Source organism: Antechinus flavipes, chromosome 2, assembly GCF_016432865.1.
Source record: "Antechinus flavipes isolate AdamAnt ecotype Samford, QLD, Australia chromosome 2, AdamAnt_v2, whole genome shotgun sequence".
In the NCBI taxonomy this organism is placed as follows: domain Eukaryota; kingdom Metazoa; phylum Chordata; class Mammalia; order Dasyuromorphia; family Dasyuridae; genus Antechinus; species Antechinus flavipes.
In genome coordinates, this window is record NC_067399.1 from 243,832,942 (window position 1) to 243,848,818 (window position 15,877).

Genomic DNA, 15,877 nt, shown 5'->3' on the forward strand with positions numbered 1-15,877 from the left:
TTGGTTCCTATTGCCAAAAATTTTTGGAGATATCTTGTTTCCTAGAGTTAACGCCTAGTAAACGGACTATGTCCTGGGCTTGGCATAATAACAATCCTTTGGGCTCTGGATGATCTCACCCTCTGGCAAAGTGTATTGCTTTGACCAGCCCCAGTGTTCACTGAGGGATTTAGATTTATTGGAGTTCCCTCTACTTCTCAGAGACTTGAGAACTATCCATCACACCTCCTGACATGCTTACAATCCCTGTTGTAACAGCTAAGTGAACCGAACTAGATACTACACTCCTTTTCCTGCCTCATTTACTCTTGTTCTGTACCCTGCTGTGAAACAATCAATTTGGAAGCTGTTCCTACAAGACCTAGGAATATCTGCGTTGTCCACATATGAACTTGCCATGAGAACTGCTGCTCAAGACCTAATAATGACTATGACACGGCCCGACCTACTTTTCATTTTTTATGTATAATAAAGCATTGCCTTTGTCTCAGCATGTTAAGCCCTCCTCCTCAGTGTTTTCCTCATTTTGAAATTAATATAATTTCTATGTGATCACTGACTCTCCTGTGTCTAGCCTTCTCTGTTCAGCTATAGCCATCCACAGGTTAGAGACTGGTTCCAGTCTGGTTGACACTATCTATTTGCCAGACTTATTAACTACCACATTCCTGACACCAGAGGCAGCTACATGTACAGTGGATAGGAAAGAAAAAGAAAGAAGAAGAAGAAGAAGAAGAAGAAGAAGAAGAGAAGGAAGAAGAAGAAGAAGAAGGAAGAAGAGAAGAAGAAGAAGAAGAAGAAGAGGAAGAAGAAGAAGAGGAAGAAGAAGAGGAAGAAGAAGAAGAGGAAGAAGAGGAAGAGGAAGAGGAAGAAGAAGAAGAAGAAGAAGAAGAAGAAGAAGAAGAAGAAGAAGAAGAAATTTCAGATGATCAGCTTATTGGGAGAGGATAGAGAAAGGGTGTTCCTAGAATCAGACCAAGCTGAGATACTGATGGAAAATGGAATCATCTCTCTCCTTACTTTTATCTTTTGGAATGCTTACCTTCCTATAATTCAAATGAAGAAATATGAGAAGATAGCCCCAACCTACCTCTTCTAGAAAATGGATAGACAATAGATATTACATATAGTACAAGTTTTTGCATTATAGTTGTAATGGGTTTTTTCCTCTTTAAAAATGTTATTTTTTTAAAATAAAGAATTACTCTTTGGGATGGAGTATAACTAAAATGGCAAAATAAAAACATCAATAAAAACTTATTCAAACAAACAAACAGTTTAGCTTTCTTTAAAGCTCTGCTCAGGCAACACCTACTTTGGGAAGATAGTTTACTGATTCCCTTAGCTATTAATATTCTTTCCCTACCTATAATATCTAGTATTTATTTATTGTTTACATGGAGGCTTCTTAGGGGCAGGGACTGTTTTTTCATCCTTGACTTTTTATCTTTAGTGTCCAGTATAGATAGTGGCTTGTATGTAATATTAATTTAATAAATGCAGATAAATTGATAGAGTACAGCCCTTACATCCTTTACTAGTTTCAATATATATTTCTTAAATAGCTTTCTCCCCCCACCTATAAAATTAATATAAATCTGTCTAGATTTCCAGAAAATTTAAAATATAGTGCAATTGCTTGTGGCCCATTAATATGGGCTAGATAGACCCAAAGGAATCAAAGAAAAGACTCATATATGGCTAAAAATTCATAACAGTTCTTTGGGTTATTATAATAAAGGGCTGGAAATAGAATGGATGTATATGACCTTTAAATGATGAAGGCTGAAGAAGTAGAATATGAATAGAATATTATTGTGTAATGAGAAATTGCAAACATGAGAGATTGAGGGGAAAAAAAAAAAACAAGGAAAGAACTATACAGAGGAAAGTAAGCAGGACCAGGAGAATAATATATACAATGAATGTAATAAATTTAAATTAAAAATAATAAAAGGCAGATCATTCTGAATAATTATCATATTCAGACTTGTTCATAGAGAAGAGATCATGAAGCAAACATCTTCTCAGCATAGAGCTGGGAGGTTGCAGGTATGGAATATTATGTACACTATTAGATGTGGTCACTGTGTCAGCTGTTTTTACTTCTGAAATATTCAGGGATTGGGGCAGGTGCATATTTAGAATGACTGGGATTTAAAAACCAAAAGTATCAATAGATCATATTTAAAAAAAAATCATAGATCAGGTGTCCAAGAAGCTTGTCTGATAATAAATTTTGCCATGGTTCAGAGGAATCCAGAGGAATGATACTGGGATATGAAAAGAGCTTTGGACCACATTTCTGGAAAACAGGGTTCTAGTCCTAGCCTTGATAATAACGAGCTATTTGGGCAACTTGGTTTCCCTCTCATTTTCCTTCTCTATAAAACTGCTGTTTGGACTAAATTCTTTTTTTTTTTTTAACCTCCAGGTATTTAAATAATTGCTTCCCCTCACTGTCCTACCCCCCCCCCATCCTCCGTTTATAATACTCAAAGAAAAAAAAAGTAATATACAGTCAATGTACTTGAATTATAGTGGGATCTGTCACTAACTCATTTTGTTAATCAACAGATATTTAGTAAGAATTTTAGATGTGCCAGGCACTATGACAAGCACTGGAAATACAAAAACAAGCTGAGAGCCTTGTCCTCAAGAAGCTTAATTCTAAAGGTGAAGACAACACATAAAAGGAAGATGAAAATGGGCATTTGAAAGAAACAAAGATATGATGAAGTTCAACCTGGTGGGAAATGGAGATGATTGACCTGAACATTTTTAATGGAGTTTCCTTGGACAAGGCATTCCCCCTCCCTAGACCTCTGTTTCCACTTCTGTAAAAAGAAAGGTTAGAGACAAGTAGATAGCTCATTGGATAGAGTACTGACTTCGAATCAAGAACCATACTGATTGTGTAATCCTAGATAAGTTACCTAATTCTGTTTGCCTCAGTTTCCTCATCTGTAAAATGAGCTGCAGAAGGAAATGGCAAAACTGCTCCATTATCTTTGCCAAGAAAACCCCAAATGGGGTCTTGAAGAGTTGGACATGACTGAAATGACTGAACAACAAAACCAACAAGAAGAAAGGATGGACTAGAAGATGTCATGGTGTGCTTTAAAAGGGTCTGAAGTCTAAAGGCTTCTAAAACCATTTTTATATTTATTACCTGTAAGATTTCATTGCACACTTCTGCATCTCCATTTTATCATATGTAAAATATGGAACTAGTCTTCTAAGGTGTCTTTCAATTCTAAATCTACAATCTTCCCTGCCCATTTCAGCTCCCTGAAGCCCTTATGCTAATACAGTGCTTTATACTTCCCAGAATACATTTTGATAATCATCCCTCATTTAATGTTTACAACAGTATCAAGAAGTATACGGAGCAGGTATTTTAGTCCCTATTTTACAGGTGAGGAATCAGATCTCAGAGGCACACAAAGATCTGAGGCGACTGGACTCCTAATTCTGGACTGTTTCTGCTACATCGTGCTGTCTCCCTATCCTGGGTTGCTTTTTGCTAGTCTGGGCTACTAGAGGTCTAAAATGTCAGAACTGGAGGGAACCTTTGATATTTTCTAGTCCAACTCTCTCATGGTGGCACATAGAGACCATGGCATAGGGTACAGCTTCTTACCCTGTGGGTGTAAATATAGTCAGGCAACTTGTTTTAAAATAAATTTCTTATTGATTTATTATCAGTAAATGTTTGACCTGTATACCTATTTTTTATACCTATATACTTGGGATCATGTAAAAATTCCTTAGACAAAAAAAATTGAGAGTAGAAAAAGTTTAAGAAGCCTTAGCATAGGGGACATTTGAAACATTTACAATCAGAAGAGAGCTTGGTTCAAATCTCAGTTCTGATGCTAACCACTCAGATGACTGAGAGCAAATCCCCCCCTTGCCCCTCAGTTTCCTCTTCTTTAAAGGGATTAATGAGCATAGCACCTGTATCACAGAGTGGTTATAAAAAGATCAAATGAAATTGTGCTGATAAAGCACTTTGCCAACAATAAAGAGCCATATAAATGTTAGTTATTATGATGGCTTACGGCTTTATTTGTCAGGGCCTTGTTTCATTCTTGAGTAAGACTTTGTTTTTATTATTTTTCAGGGGAATGGACTTTCCCCAGTCTCACTGCATTGGAGGATCTAGTATCTTCTTAACAAAACTCAACCCCCCAGAGGCAAAATGGATGTCTCCTGGCTTCCTTCAAGTTCCAGCTAAAGACCCACCTTCGACAGAAAGCCTTTCCCAATCCCTTTCAAGTGCCCCCCCCCTCAACCCGCTACAATTGATTACTTCCTATTTATCCTGCTCATACTTGTTTGAAGATGGTTGTTTGCATGTTGTCTCCCCATTAGATTGTGAGCTCCTAGGGGGAAGGGACTGTCTTGCTTTTCTTTGTTTCTTTAGCACTTAGCATGCATAGTGCCTGATACAAGATAATCATTTAATTGTTTATGGATTAATATGAGTGTCTGGCTATAATATCATATATTTGAAGCTTATTTTTAGTGTCCATTGAATTCAATTTGCTTCCTTTACAAACAAGGAAACTGAGGCACATAGAGGTTAAGTGACTTGCTCAGAGAGATACAGCTAGTAAGTATCTGAGGTGGGATTTGAATTCATATTTTCCCAGTTCCAAGCCTAACACTCTGCCCTCTACTTCTCAAAGTTTCCCTTAATGTTCTGACAAGTGCTTTTTCTAACATTCAGTTTTAACCTATGTCTTCCCTTTTCGATGTCAGTGCTACTCCCTTTATTCACTAAAACTTTCTATCAATCTGGTCATTTGGACTGAAGCAGGTCTGATGCAAAAGCACCAGATAGTGTCATTTCTTTTTTCAGCCAAAACTTTGACAGCTCCTAAGAAAATCTGTTTTACTCTGGAATTGACATTCTGAGTCTGGAGATTGGATTTTTGAAGATTTAAACAGAAGTATAGGACTCCAGAGTGCTCTCTCCCCTTTGAACTGGTCAGGCACCGTAGCCCTGGGTTTCTTCACTGATAATTGTGTTGGCTAGTTCAGGGATTTCTATCATTGTGCAGTCACTGGTGCTTACTCAGAACTTAAAGGAGAAAACACATTCCTGCTTCAACAGAGAAGAGGGGATTTTGTTCAGCCCGCAAGAGGAGCTAGTTTCTTGAACCATACTCAAATGACACTGAAATCCTATCGTTTAATTCTACCACTGAATTTGATGGAAATAGTTGAAAGTTCACTGTGAGGCATTTCTGCTGTGAGTGTCAGTTTTAGAAAGAAATGGGGGTCATGTTGTACTAAAAAAATTTGAAGATCATGAGATCAGGTATTTTTCATAATTATGACTAGAGGGAAGAATTCCTAAGCAAAAAGATCATAAAAGACAAATTGGCAATTTTGACTACATAAGGTTAGAAAGCTTGTTTTTGCTCAATAAAATCAACTAGTAGAGATAGAATATAAATAGCTGAGTGGGGAAAATATTTGCATCACCAATATATTTTGTTTGATATCCAAAATATATGAAGAGCTGACACAAATAACACAAACATTAATTCCTTAATATCAAAGGATATAATCACTTTTCAGAAGAATTGCCTATCATAAATAATCATATGAAAACACTCTCCAAATCATTCAGAAAATGTAAATTTCAAGGTTTGATCTCACACCCAACAAATTGTCAAAGATGCCCCAAAAAGGGAATACTTAATGTTAGAAGAACTATAGGAAGATTGGCATTAAGATACACTGTTAGTGGAGCAATGAACTGGATTGTCAAGCATTCTGCATATCAATTTGGAATTATGCCAGGAAAAAATTATTAAATGTCCATGCTCTTTAACTCAGCCATTGTGTTATTGAGCTTATTCTGCAAGGTAGTCAAAATGAAAACAAAAATTTAAGATTTAACAATTTGATAGGATTACAGAATTTAGAGCTGAGAGAAAATTGATTCAATCCTAAAGCTTTAGCGATGGCCATGTCTAAATGGAGGCCTATAAAGGTTTGGGTTTTTTTGGCAAATTTTTGTCAAAGCTTTTTATTTTCAAAATATATACAGAAATAATTTTCAACATTCACCCTTGAGAAACTTTGTGTTCCCAATTTTTTTTCTCCTCTCTTCCCCTTCCCTTCCCTAGATGGCAAGTTGTTCAGTATATATGAAGCATGTGCAATTCTTCTATACATATTTCCACAAATATCATGCTGCACAAGAAAAATCAGATCAAAAAAAAAAAAGATAAGTAAGAAAACAAAAAAACAAGCAAATAACAACAAAAAGAATGAAAAATGCTATGTTGTGTTCTATACTCAGCCCCCACAGTCCTCTCTCTGGGTGCAGATGGCCCTTTCTATCACAAGACCATTGGAACTGGCCTGAATCATCTCTCTGTTGAAAGGAGACACAAACATCAGGATTGATCATCGCATAGTCTTCTTGTTGCCATGTACAATGATCTCCTGGTTCTGCTCATTCACTCAGCATCAGTTCATGTAAGTCTCTCCCGGACTCTCTGAAGTCATCCTGCTGGTCATTTCTTATAGAACAATAATATTCCACAACATTCATATACCATAGTTTATTCAGCCATTCTACAATTGATGGGCATCCACTCAGTTTCCAGTTTCTGGCCACTACAAAAAGGGCTGTTACAAACATTTTGCACATACGGGTCCCTTTCCCTTTTTTATGATCTCTTTGGGATACAAAGCCTATAAAAGTTAAGTGCCTTGTCCACAATTACACTGGTAAGTGGCAGGATTTGAAGCCAAGTTTTCTAACTCCAGGGTCAATGTTTTTTCTCCCTAACCTGCTGCCTTTCACCTGGGATATTTTATTTGACTAATATGGGATCCTATTATTCCCCTATTAGTATGTTAGTAGACAAAGGGAGGATTGGTGGCTTCCAGAGACTATCCAATTATAAAAAGTATTTCAGAATTAAGAAACAATGGTTTTGTTTGAGAGGGGCCAAGAAGATGGCCAGAATGGATTTCACCCATTATCTTAATCCCTTGATTCTTTAAATAATTCAATGAAAGGAAAAATGAAGCTAGTTGATTGTTTTACTTCGGATTCTAACATCTTGGGAGTATTCTGTTTCTTATAAGAAAGAGCTGTATATATATATTCATATATATTTTAATCTCAGTCACTTTAAAGGTACCCCCTCTAAGTTGAACTGTCAGTTCTAACAAAGAAAATAACTAAAGAGCATCCAGTTTAGGGAACACTTTAGAGAGTATAGTGTTCTGACTCTGTAAGAATAGGGAGTTCTATTTAATTTTATGTTTTCTGGGGACTTCTTTGTTTTTTCTGTTACTTAGAGCTCATCTTCCATTTTGTGGCTTTCCATTTATATTGTTGACTTTGTATAGTATTATGTTGGTTCATATTCATTCATACTATATTAGTTTGTAATGTCTTCTCATCTTTTTTTCTGAATTCCTCATGTTAATTATTTTTCACTGCTTGATAATGTTCTGTTACATACATATATCACAACTCTTGTTTTTTAATATTTCTCAATTGATAGATACCCATTTATTTCCAATTCTTTGCTACCACAAAAAGTGATGCTTTGAATATATTTGTATGTATTAGAAACTTGTGGTTGTTTGTTTGTTTGTTTTTTACTTCCTTGGTTTACATGCCCAGGATTTTTGGATATGGATAGTTTAGTAGCTTTTTTAAAATGTGATTCCAAGTTGATTTGTTGAATGTAAGCTGAAATCTCAAAGTTATTTTAGTTGGCAATTCTTTTAGTGATTTGGAATGTGTTTTCATGTGGTCATTAATCACTCACAATTCTTCATTGGTTCATATTCTTTGACTACATATATTGAAAAATATGTATCAATATTCTTGTGGAGATGCTAGAGTAATGTAGGCTAGATGATAATACAGTTAGAGGAATTCAAACTGGTTAGATGATTAGATTCAAAGAGTAGTTTTTAATGGTTCAGTGTCAATATGGCATGAGATCTCTAGTGAAGTATCTCAGGTTTATGGACTTAGTCCTGTACTAAGAGGAGCAACATTTTTATCAATGACTTAAATCAAGGCATAATTAAGCATGGTAATTAAATTTGTAGGTGGCACAAAGATGGGAAGGACAATATATAACAAAGTTAGAATCCAAAAGAATCTTGCGAGGCTAAATGGGTCGAAAATCTAAGGTTGACACCTGTCCTGCCTGATCCCTTGATCACCCTTTTTTTAATATAGTTTACCAACTAAAAATGATTTTAATATTCTAAAACAGAGTTTTGTTATCTCAGGGGCCATACAAAAACAGATTGAAGTCAATATGAGTCAGCAGTGATGTGGCAGTCAAAAAAACTAACAAAATTTTGGATTTCATTATGAGAAGAACAATTTCTAGGAATTGGGAGGGTGTGGAATCACTGTATTATATGCTCTCTCAGACTGCATGTGGTGCATTGTGTTCAGTTCTGGCCACTGTGGTTTTAAGAAGGATACTGAGGAATTGGCAAATGTACAGAAGAGAGAAAGCGGGATGATGGGAATTGAATCCATGTCATAAGAGCATCGACTGAAGGAATTTGGCATGTTTAGCCTAGAGAAGAGAAAACTATCAGGGGAGGATGGGAAGATGATGGCTGAATTCAAGTATTTGAAGGGCTGTCAAGTGGAGATGGAATTCGATTTGTTTTATTTGACCCTCGAGAGTAGAACCAGAAGCAATGGAAATTTCAAAGAAGCTTGATGTCAAGAAAATTTTCTTAACAAGTAGGTCTGTCCAAAAATGGAATGGGTTACTTCAAGAGGCAGGAGGTTCCCCCTCCTTGAACTGGTTTTCAAGGCATGGAAGCAGGAGGATATGGAATGCTGACTTTAGGGAATGATAAGCAGGCTAGTTTAATTAGAGTACAGAATATAAGAAAGACAGTAATGTGACATAAGTGTGAAAAGACAGGCTAGAAGCACACTATAAAAGGCTTTAAGCACAAAAGTAAAGAATCTGTATTTTGTTCAGGAGGCAGAGGGAGCCATTGAAGATTCTTGAGCTGGGCATTGAGTGGATCCCTTACCTATTTTTTTACCTCCCTTTCCTCATCTGCAAAATGACATGATTGTACTAGATGATGTCTAAGGTCTCTTCCAACTCTGAAGGTCTGAAAGTCTATTTTCTAACAGTTTCTTAACTAGCTGACCAATTAGTTATTGTCCTATACTTGCAAGACTACTCTCTGGATTGCCTGTCCTTTGGTGACTTTATAACTTCCAGATCTCTTTGATTGTAGCCCATCCACATCTCTGAATATGCCATTTATTTGGGATGTTTTCCTTAGGCAAGTTTAGGACATGCTTTCCTAGAACCATTAGCTAGCACATCTGCCAGGTGATTCAGGCAATTAGTGTTTTTTCCTTCTAAGTGGACAATGACATGTTTTGACTTGTGCATGAATTGAATTTAAGTGAAGCAAATTTGCACAAAGTTGTCAGACTCACTCTCCCTTCCTCAGTCATTGAAGTCCAGCAGCAAACAAAAGTTAATATGACTGGCAATAGCCAGGGATGCAATGGATGATCTGAGTGTTTTAGCTATTTAAGGAAGTTCTAAGTTCTTCATGGCACCAGATTCAGCTGCCTTCGTGGTCCTTGGAACAAATTGCTGTTACCCACCCAATCCACTGGGAGAAATCTTCATATTCTTAGGGTAGACATCCCCTCACCCACCAATGGATTTGATATCTGTCAGTTACCTTCAATTTAGTTTAGTCCATCTGCCTACTGGGTATGGCTGCTATATATGCTACAGCTTCTTAGAGCCACAGGTAAGAGTTGGATGAAGGGTGGACACTAAAAGTAGATGAGCAATTCTGAAAAGGACTTGGCAAGCTTTCACACCAGAAGCACTAGCCCTCGCTTAACATTCCATACAACCCACTCAGGCAATTGAAAAGTTAGGATGATTTCCACTTTGCTTTTCCTGTTTATGCCAATTGGGTAATGAAGGTTAATGGATGATAGAAAGGAGCTCCAAGAAGAGAAGCAGAAAAACTGGTAAAAATATATTCCAGAAGCTCTAGGAGCTCTTTCTTTTGGAGCACTAATACCCATGGTCATAAATACTTTGCCCCACTTACTATGACCCTTAACTAAATTTGCCGCAAGCTATTTTTGACTAATTAGCCCCTGGCTTTCTCGTCTGAAATTTGAGGTAGTTGAACAGCTAACCCTTTCTAGCTCTGAATCTGTGATAAAATTTACTTTATGAGGTCATTTGGATGCAAAATGCCTCTTTTCTAGAGCCTTGAAATTTGAATTAAACAAATACACTAACGATACACAAATTTAAAAAGAATAAAATAAAAATGCTCCAGGTAAGTTGATTTATTTAGTTTTCACAAGCATTTTGAGATAGAGAAGATAGGAGTTATTAGCCCCATATCGTAAACAAAGAAAAACAATTTGATAGAGGTTTACTTCATTCTTCATCTGCTTCCCTGACTGGCTTCCCTCACCGCCCTCTTACCCCCCCCCCCCCCCCCATACTGAACAAAATGCCACTCCCAAGCAAAGCTCATCATTACTTATCATTAAGCTGCTAACTCAAGTCTTGCCTGACACCTCCTTTCTTAATCTCCTCTCCTCTCTGATGGAGAATGGAGTATCAGACTCCTCTCAATCCCTTCCTTTATAGGGGGCAGAAATGAGATTTTTGGACTCACTCCACCCTGCCTCTGCTTTCCTTTCCTTTTCCTTCCCTCCCACAATTCTACAGACTAAGGCTCCCTCTAGTTTGCTGGCTCTCTTTTATTGCTTACTTTGTGTGTTGTCTCCCCAGTTAAATTTAAGTTCCTTAGGGGCAGGATTGTCTTTTTTTTTAATGAATTTTTTTCCACTTAATATTATTTTATTTTTTCCAATTACATGTAAAGATAGTTTTAACATTCACTTTTATAACATTTTGATGTCAATTTTTTCTTCCTCCCCCTATTTCCAAGATGGCAAAAATCTGATATAGATTATACATATATAATCATATTAACATATTTCAATATTAGTTCATCTTCATAGTCTTCATTCAGATTCTATAGTTCTTTCTCTGAATATGAGACATTTTCCATCACAAGACTTTTGAAACTGTCTTAGATTATTGTATTAATGAGAAGAGCTAAGTCTATCAAAGTTGATCATCACATAGTTTTTCTTTCACTGTGCAATGTTCTCTTGATTCTGCTTACTTTGCTCAATATCAGTTTCATATAAGTCTTTCCCAGTTTTTTTAAACTCTACCTTCTCATCATTTCTTACAGAACAATAGTATTCCATAACATTCATATACCATAATTTCTTCAGCCATTGATTTTTTAAAAATTATGTCTCTAGTACTTAGCAAAGTACCTGACACACAATAGACACTTCATAAATGCTTAATGAATTGAATTGGAGGTTAAGTGATTTGCCTGAGTCACAAAGCTAATCAGAATTATGTCAGAATCCAATTCTTCTGATTCTAAAACCAATAATACTCTTTCCACCATACCTGGATTGCCTTTCATTTTTTGTGCAGTTTATGATATTGTCACATTCTGCATTATGTTATTATTTATGTATTTATCTTATTTTTTCTAACAGAATGTGAGCTTTTTGAGGGAACTGTTTTTCATTTTGATCTTTATAATTCAGTACCTAGTACAATGTTTTCAACACAGCCAGTTATTATCATTTATTAAAGACACTATATGTCAGGCAATGTATCAAGAACTGGGTGTACAAAGAAAGGGAAAGGACAGTTCTTACTTTCAAGGAACTCATCTTCTAATTAGGAAGACAACATGCAAACAACTTTGTACAGACAAGTTATATATATATAGGATAAGTTGGAAATCAATACATTGAATAAGCACCAGGCACTGAGCTTAGATGATTGATTGTTGCCTTTTTGCTAGAAGAGGACCAAAATAGCATCCCTATACTGGGGTCAAGGTATAGTATGTTGGATTATGGCTGATCAGACCAATACAAGCTCAGAAGACTGTTTCATAGATTAGGTACAAATTGCTGATGTGAACATCTGGGTGGAGATGTCTCTAAATTTACTCATTTCATGTTATTTTTGAGCTCCTGCAATTATGCTTTACTCATAGAGCACAGTACTTTCTTTGATGCTGGGTAGTCCTGGGCCAGCATCTCTTGTGTTTCCCAATTAATTCCAAAGTTCTTCAGAGAGATCTTGAGTATGTCTTTGTATCTTTTCTTCTGACCTCCATGAGAGTACTTGCCTTCTGTGAGTTCTCTGTAAAATAGTCTTTTAGACAATAAGGTTTTAATGCTTGCCAGTTCAACTCAAGAAAGGAACTCATTATTTGTTCCTCTGCCTTTTAGAGCCTTTTTTCAATTTGGCTGTAGCTTATCTTTGGCTCTTTGTACATTACTCCCCTGTCCATATTCTTCAATCCATCCGAATGAAATCTTCTGTGGTTCATCAAACACAAAAGGCAGAATTATTTACTAAGATCAACTGAAATAAACAAAATGATACACAGTTCTAAGTTTTTGGAAGGGAAATCATATATTAGTATCTTTTGTCTCAGTTAATATAAATTTTTTTCCTCTTGGATTCTGTTATTACAGAATACAGAATTACAGAAGACTTCAATAATGATAGGATTTTAGTCTTTGAAATCTGTTCTTTGATATGTAGGCCATTTTGATATCTTGTCACTTAATCATACTTGTTCTTCAATATTTTATGGAACTTATTATGTCTTTTCTCTTTCCAGTGGTAGAGCCCTCAACCCTTTGCTAGCTTTTCATTCTTTACAATTGTGGTCCATGTCCTCTCATAATCCAATCCCTCATTCCCCAACACACACATACTCCCTCTTCCCATCATCTCCCCATCATCTTAGAGACCATTTAATTTCAGGGATATGGTACCCTTTTCAGGGTGTAGACACTTCCTTACATAGGAGAAAGTAAATTAGATCCATTACTGATAATGTTCCGATTCCAACCAACAAACATTGAACACTACTATGGTCAACATGCTAGTGCCAAAGCAATAGGAATAGAAGGGATGAACAGGATAAGGGAAGAACATTTTGAACAAAGTCACAAGGTAATAGAGTGTGATTTAGGTTGAGAAGAGCTAAGGAGAGCATTACCAGTTTGAATATCTGTTTATTAAATAAAGGTCTCAAGCTATAACAGTGAACTTAATGAGAACCACCCAACTAGAAATCTCATTTAATTATTACCCTCCTCCTTATCTGATCCTCACAGTAAGCATGAAGGCAAGGTAAGAGTATTGATCACATGTGATGATGTTATTGGTCCATGATGGAGAGGTTGGGACCCTAAGAGGTTGAATCATTTGCTTAAAGACATGTAGCTGATTGGTATAAGGACTTTGAGAGGTGCCCAGGTCTCAAGAACCAGATCAATATTCTTTTGTTCAGCGACACAGTGTAGGTGTCTGATTATCCATGTATTCTATAACACTAAGAGAGAAACAAAATAGTAAATAAGCATGCCAACCATTTTTAAAGGAATTCAAATATCCACGCACAAGTGAATTATATTATTGGGCTACTGATAATGGAATTTTTTTGATGCTATCTCAAAGCCACTGCTGAGAAGAAAAGAAGTCTAGATGGGAGACAATCCAAAGCAGTACAGAAAGGATTCCTATTCAAGGAAGGTTGAACAAGATGATTCTGAGATCCCTTCTACTTTAAAGGTTTTATGAAGTTCAATTTAGTAAGATTTACAAAGTGTTTTCCTCAAAACACCTATATCTCAAAATACCTATTATACAGGTAGTGAGGGTATCATTCTCTCTTTGAAAGGTAAGGAAATTGATAGTAAATATAGTTAAAGTCACATTCAATAACCATTTGCTAGGAGTCCATTCTATTCTACTCCTATATTCAAATATAGATATAGAAAGTTAAGAACAATTTTTAAAATTCCATATAAGTCAAGGTCAGTTATGAATAGATATCTAAATACTGTGAGGACTGTTGGTTTGGTATGTTAGTGATATAATCCATTCACTTTATTTCAGCAATTAGAACTACTCCAAAATAGAATAATTGTATCTGAGAATGGGGATGGTTTAGTGAATTTTCTTATGGTAGAGATATTTAACCAGAATCTAGTTGACTATTTGTTGGGGATGGTTCAGGTAAGGATTAAATTAAATGCTCTAAGATTATTCTATATTTCATTTACCTGGACATTAATCCCATTCCTTCAAATCTCTTTTTCTGTTCCCAGCATTTAAAAAAATTTTTTTTGAAGTACACTTGTCTCATCTTTTTCATATGGGGCTTTACAAAATGGACGTAACAAGGGTCCAGAGCAGTCACCACTGACAGAATAGATTGGGGGAATGGAATCAATAGATTTAATCTATGTTGTTTATCTTTTAAACACCATTAACCACAAATTAGCTGATGCTTTTGTGGCTGCAAATTAATTGATTCCATTAGAGAATAGTCAATTAGAATATGATTACTTCTTCCCAGTCTGCTTTAGCTATTTGGAGCCTTTCCTCTTCTGCATCTTTTTTTTTCCCCCATTCTTGGTTCATTGGTCTGGATCGGTAGAGCAGACTCACTCCTAAGCTAAATGTGAGGAAGCTTGTCAGGTGCTAGTGACAAAGGCAAATCAAAATCAATCTCTTCTTTTGCAAGAAAGGAAACAAAATCTAGAAAAATCCCAAATTATCCAAGAGTAGCAGAAATGCTATCTGTCTCTTCTATCATCTCCACAGATTTGGAGTGACAGTTGCCAACATCTAGATATAATTCTCAGGACCATTAGGCATTGCCTGTACCTCTCCTTCGACCCTGAAGAAACAAAGTGGGATAAGGATGAGAAAGGGAACCCTTTCCCTTCCCTTTCTCCTCCCCCATTCCCAGACTGTTCAAAGTGCCAAATCTTTAACTGCTCTATGATCCAGTTCTGCTAAATACTCTCTGCATGACATTCCTATGCTTAATCTCTCCTTTACCTCTGCCCAATAACCAACCAATATGATCTGGTGAGGAAAAAAAAAGAAAAAAGAAACAGCTCTGGATTCAAAATGAAAGAATCTGAGATCAATTCCCAGCCCTGTTGCTTGTTAGATTTTCAACAATGGGCAAGTATTTTCTCTCTCTGGACTTCAGTCCATCAATGAAATTAGAGAATTGTGTGGGGTGACCTCTAAAGTTCCTTTCCAGTTTTGATCTGATGAAACCTATGAAATAAGAAGTATGATCATGGGGAGAGCCCATAATGGGACCATTTGTAAATAAAAATTATCAAAAATGAAAAGAGACAAGGCCTGGGCTTTTAGCAATTTGAGCTTTGAACCTTGGTGAGCATTTTATCCAAAAGTTATCAGGTCAGTGATATGTTGGCAAATAATTAACAATCAGAAAAAAATATATCTTTGTGTTATATTTTTAAGTTTTTCGTTGTTGTCAATTGTTTTCAGTCATGTCCAACTGTTCATGACACCATTGGGGTTTTCTTGACAAAGGTACCAGAGTAGACTACCATTTCCTTCTTCAGCTTATTTTACAAATGAGGAAATTGAGGCAATCAGTTAGGTGAATTGCCCAGGGTCACAGAGCTAGTAAGATTTGAATTCAGGTTCACTGAAATCTATATCCACTGTGCCATCTAATTGCTTACCTTTAAATTTACTTTGCACTTCTCATATTTTCCCCATTACTTTCTTAAGTCTAGATAATTTTTAAAAAATAGTTCATACCCTGATAATAACATTTGCTGATTTGGAAGGATAATATTCACACTGAAAATTTAACAATTGAATCTCATCATTGTCTAGCTATTTGATCAGACCTTTTCTATCATAGATTGATAAAGGTTCCAGAAGAT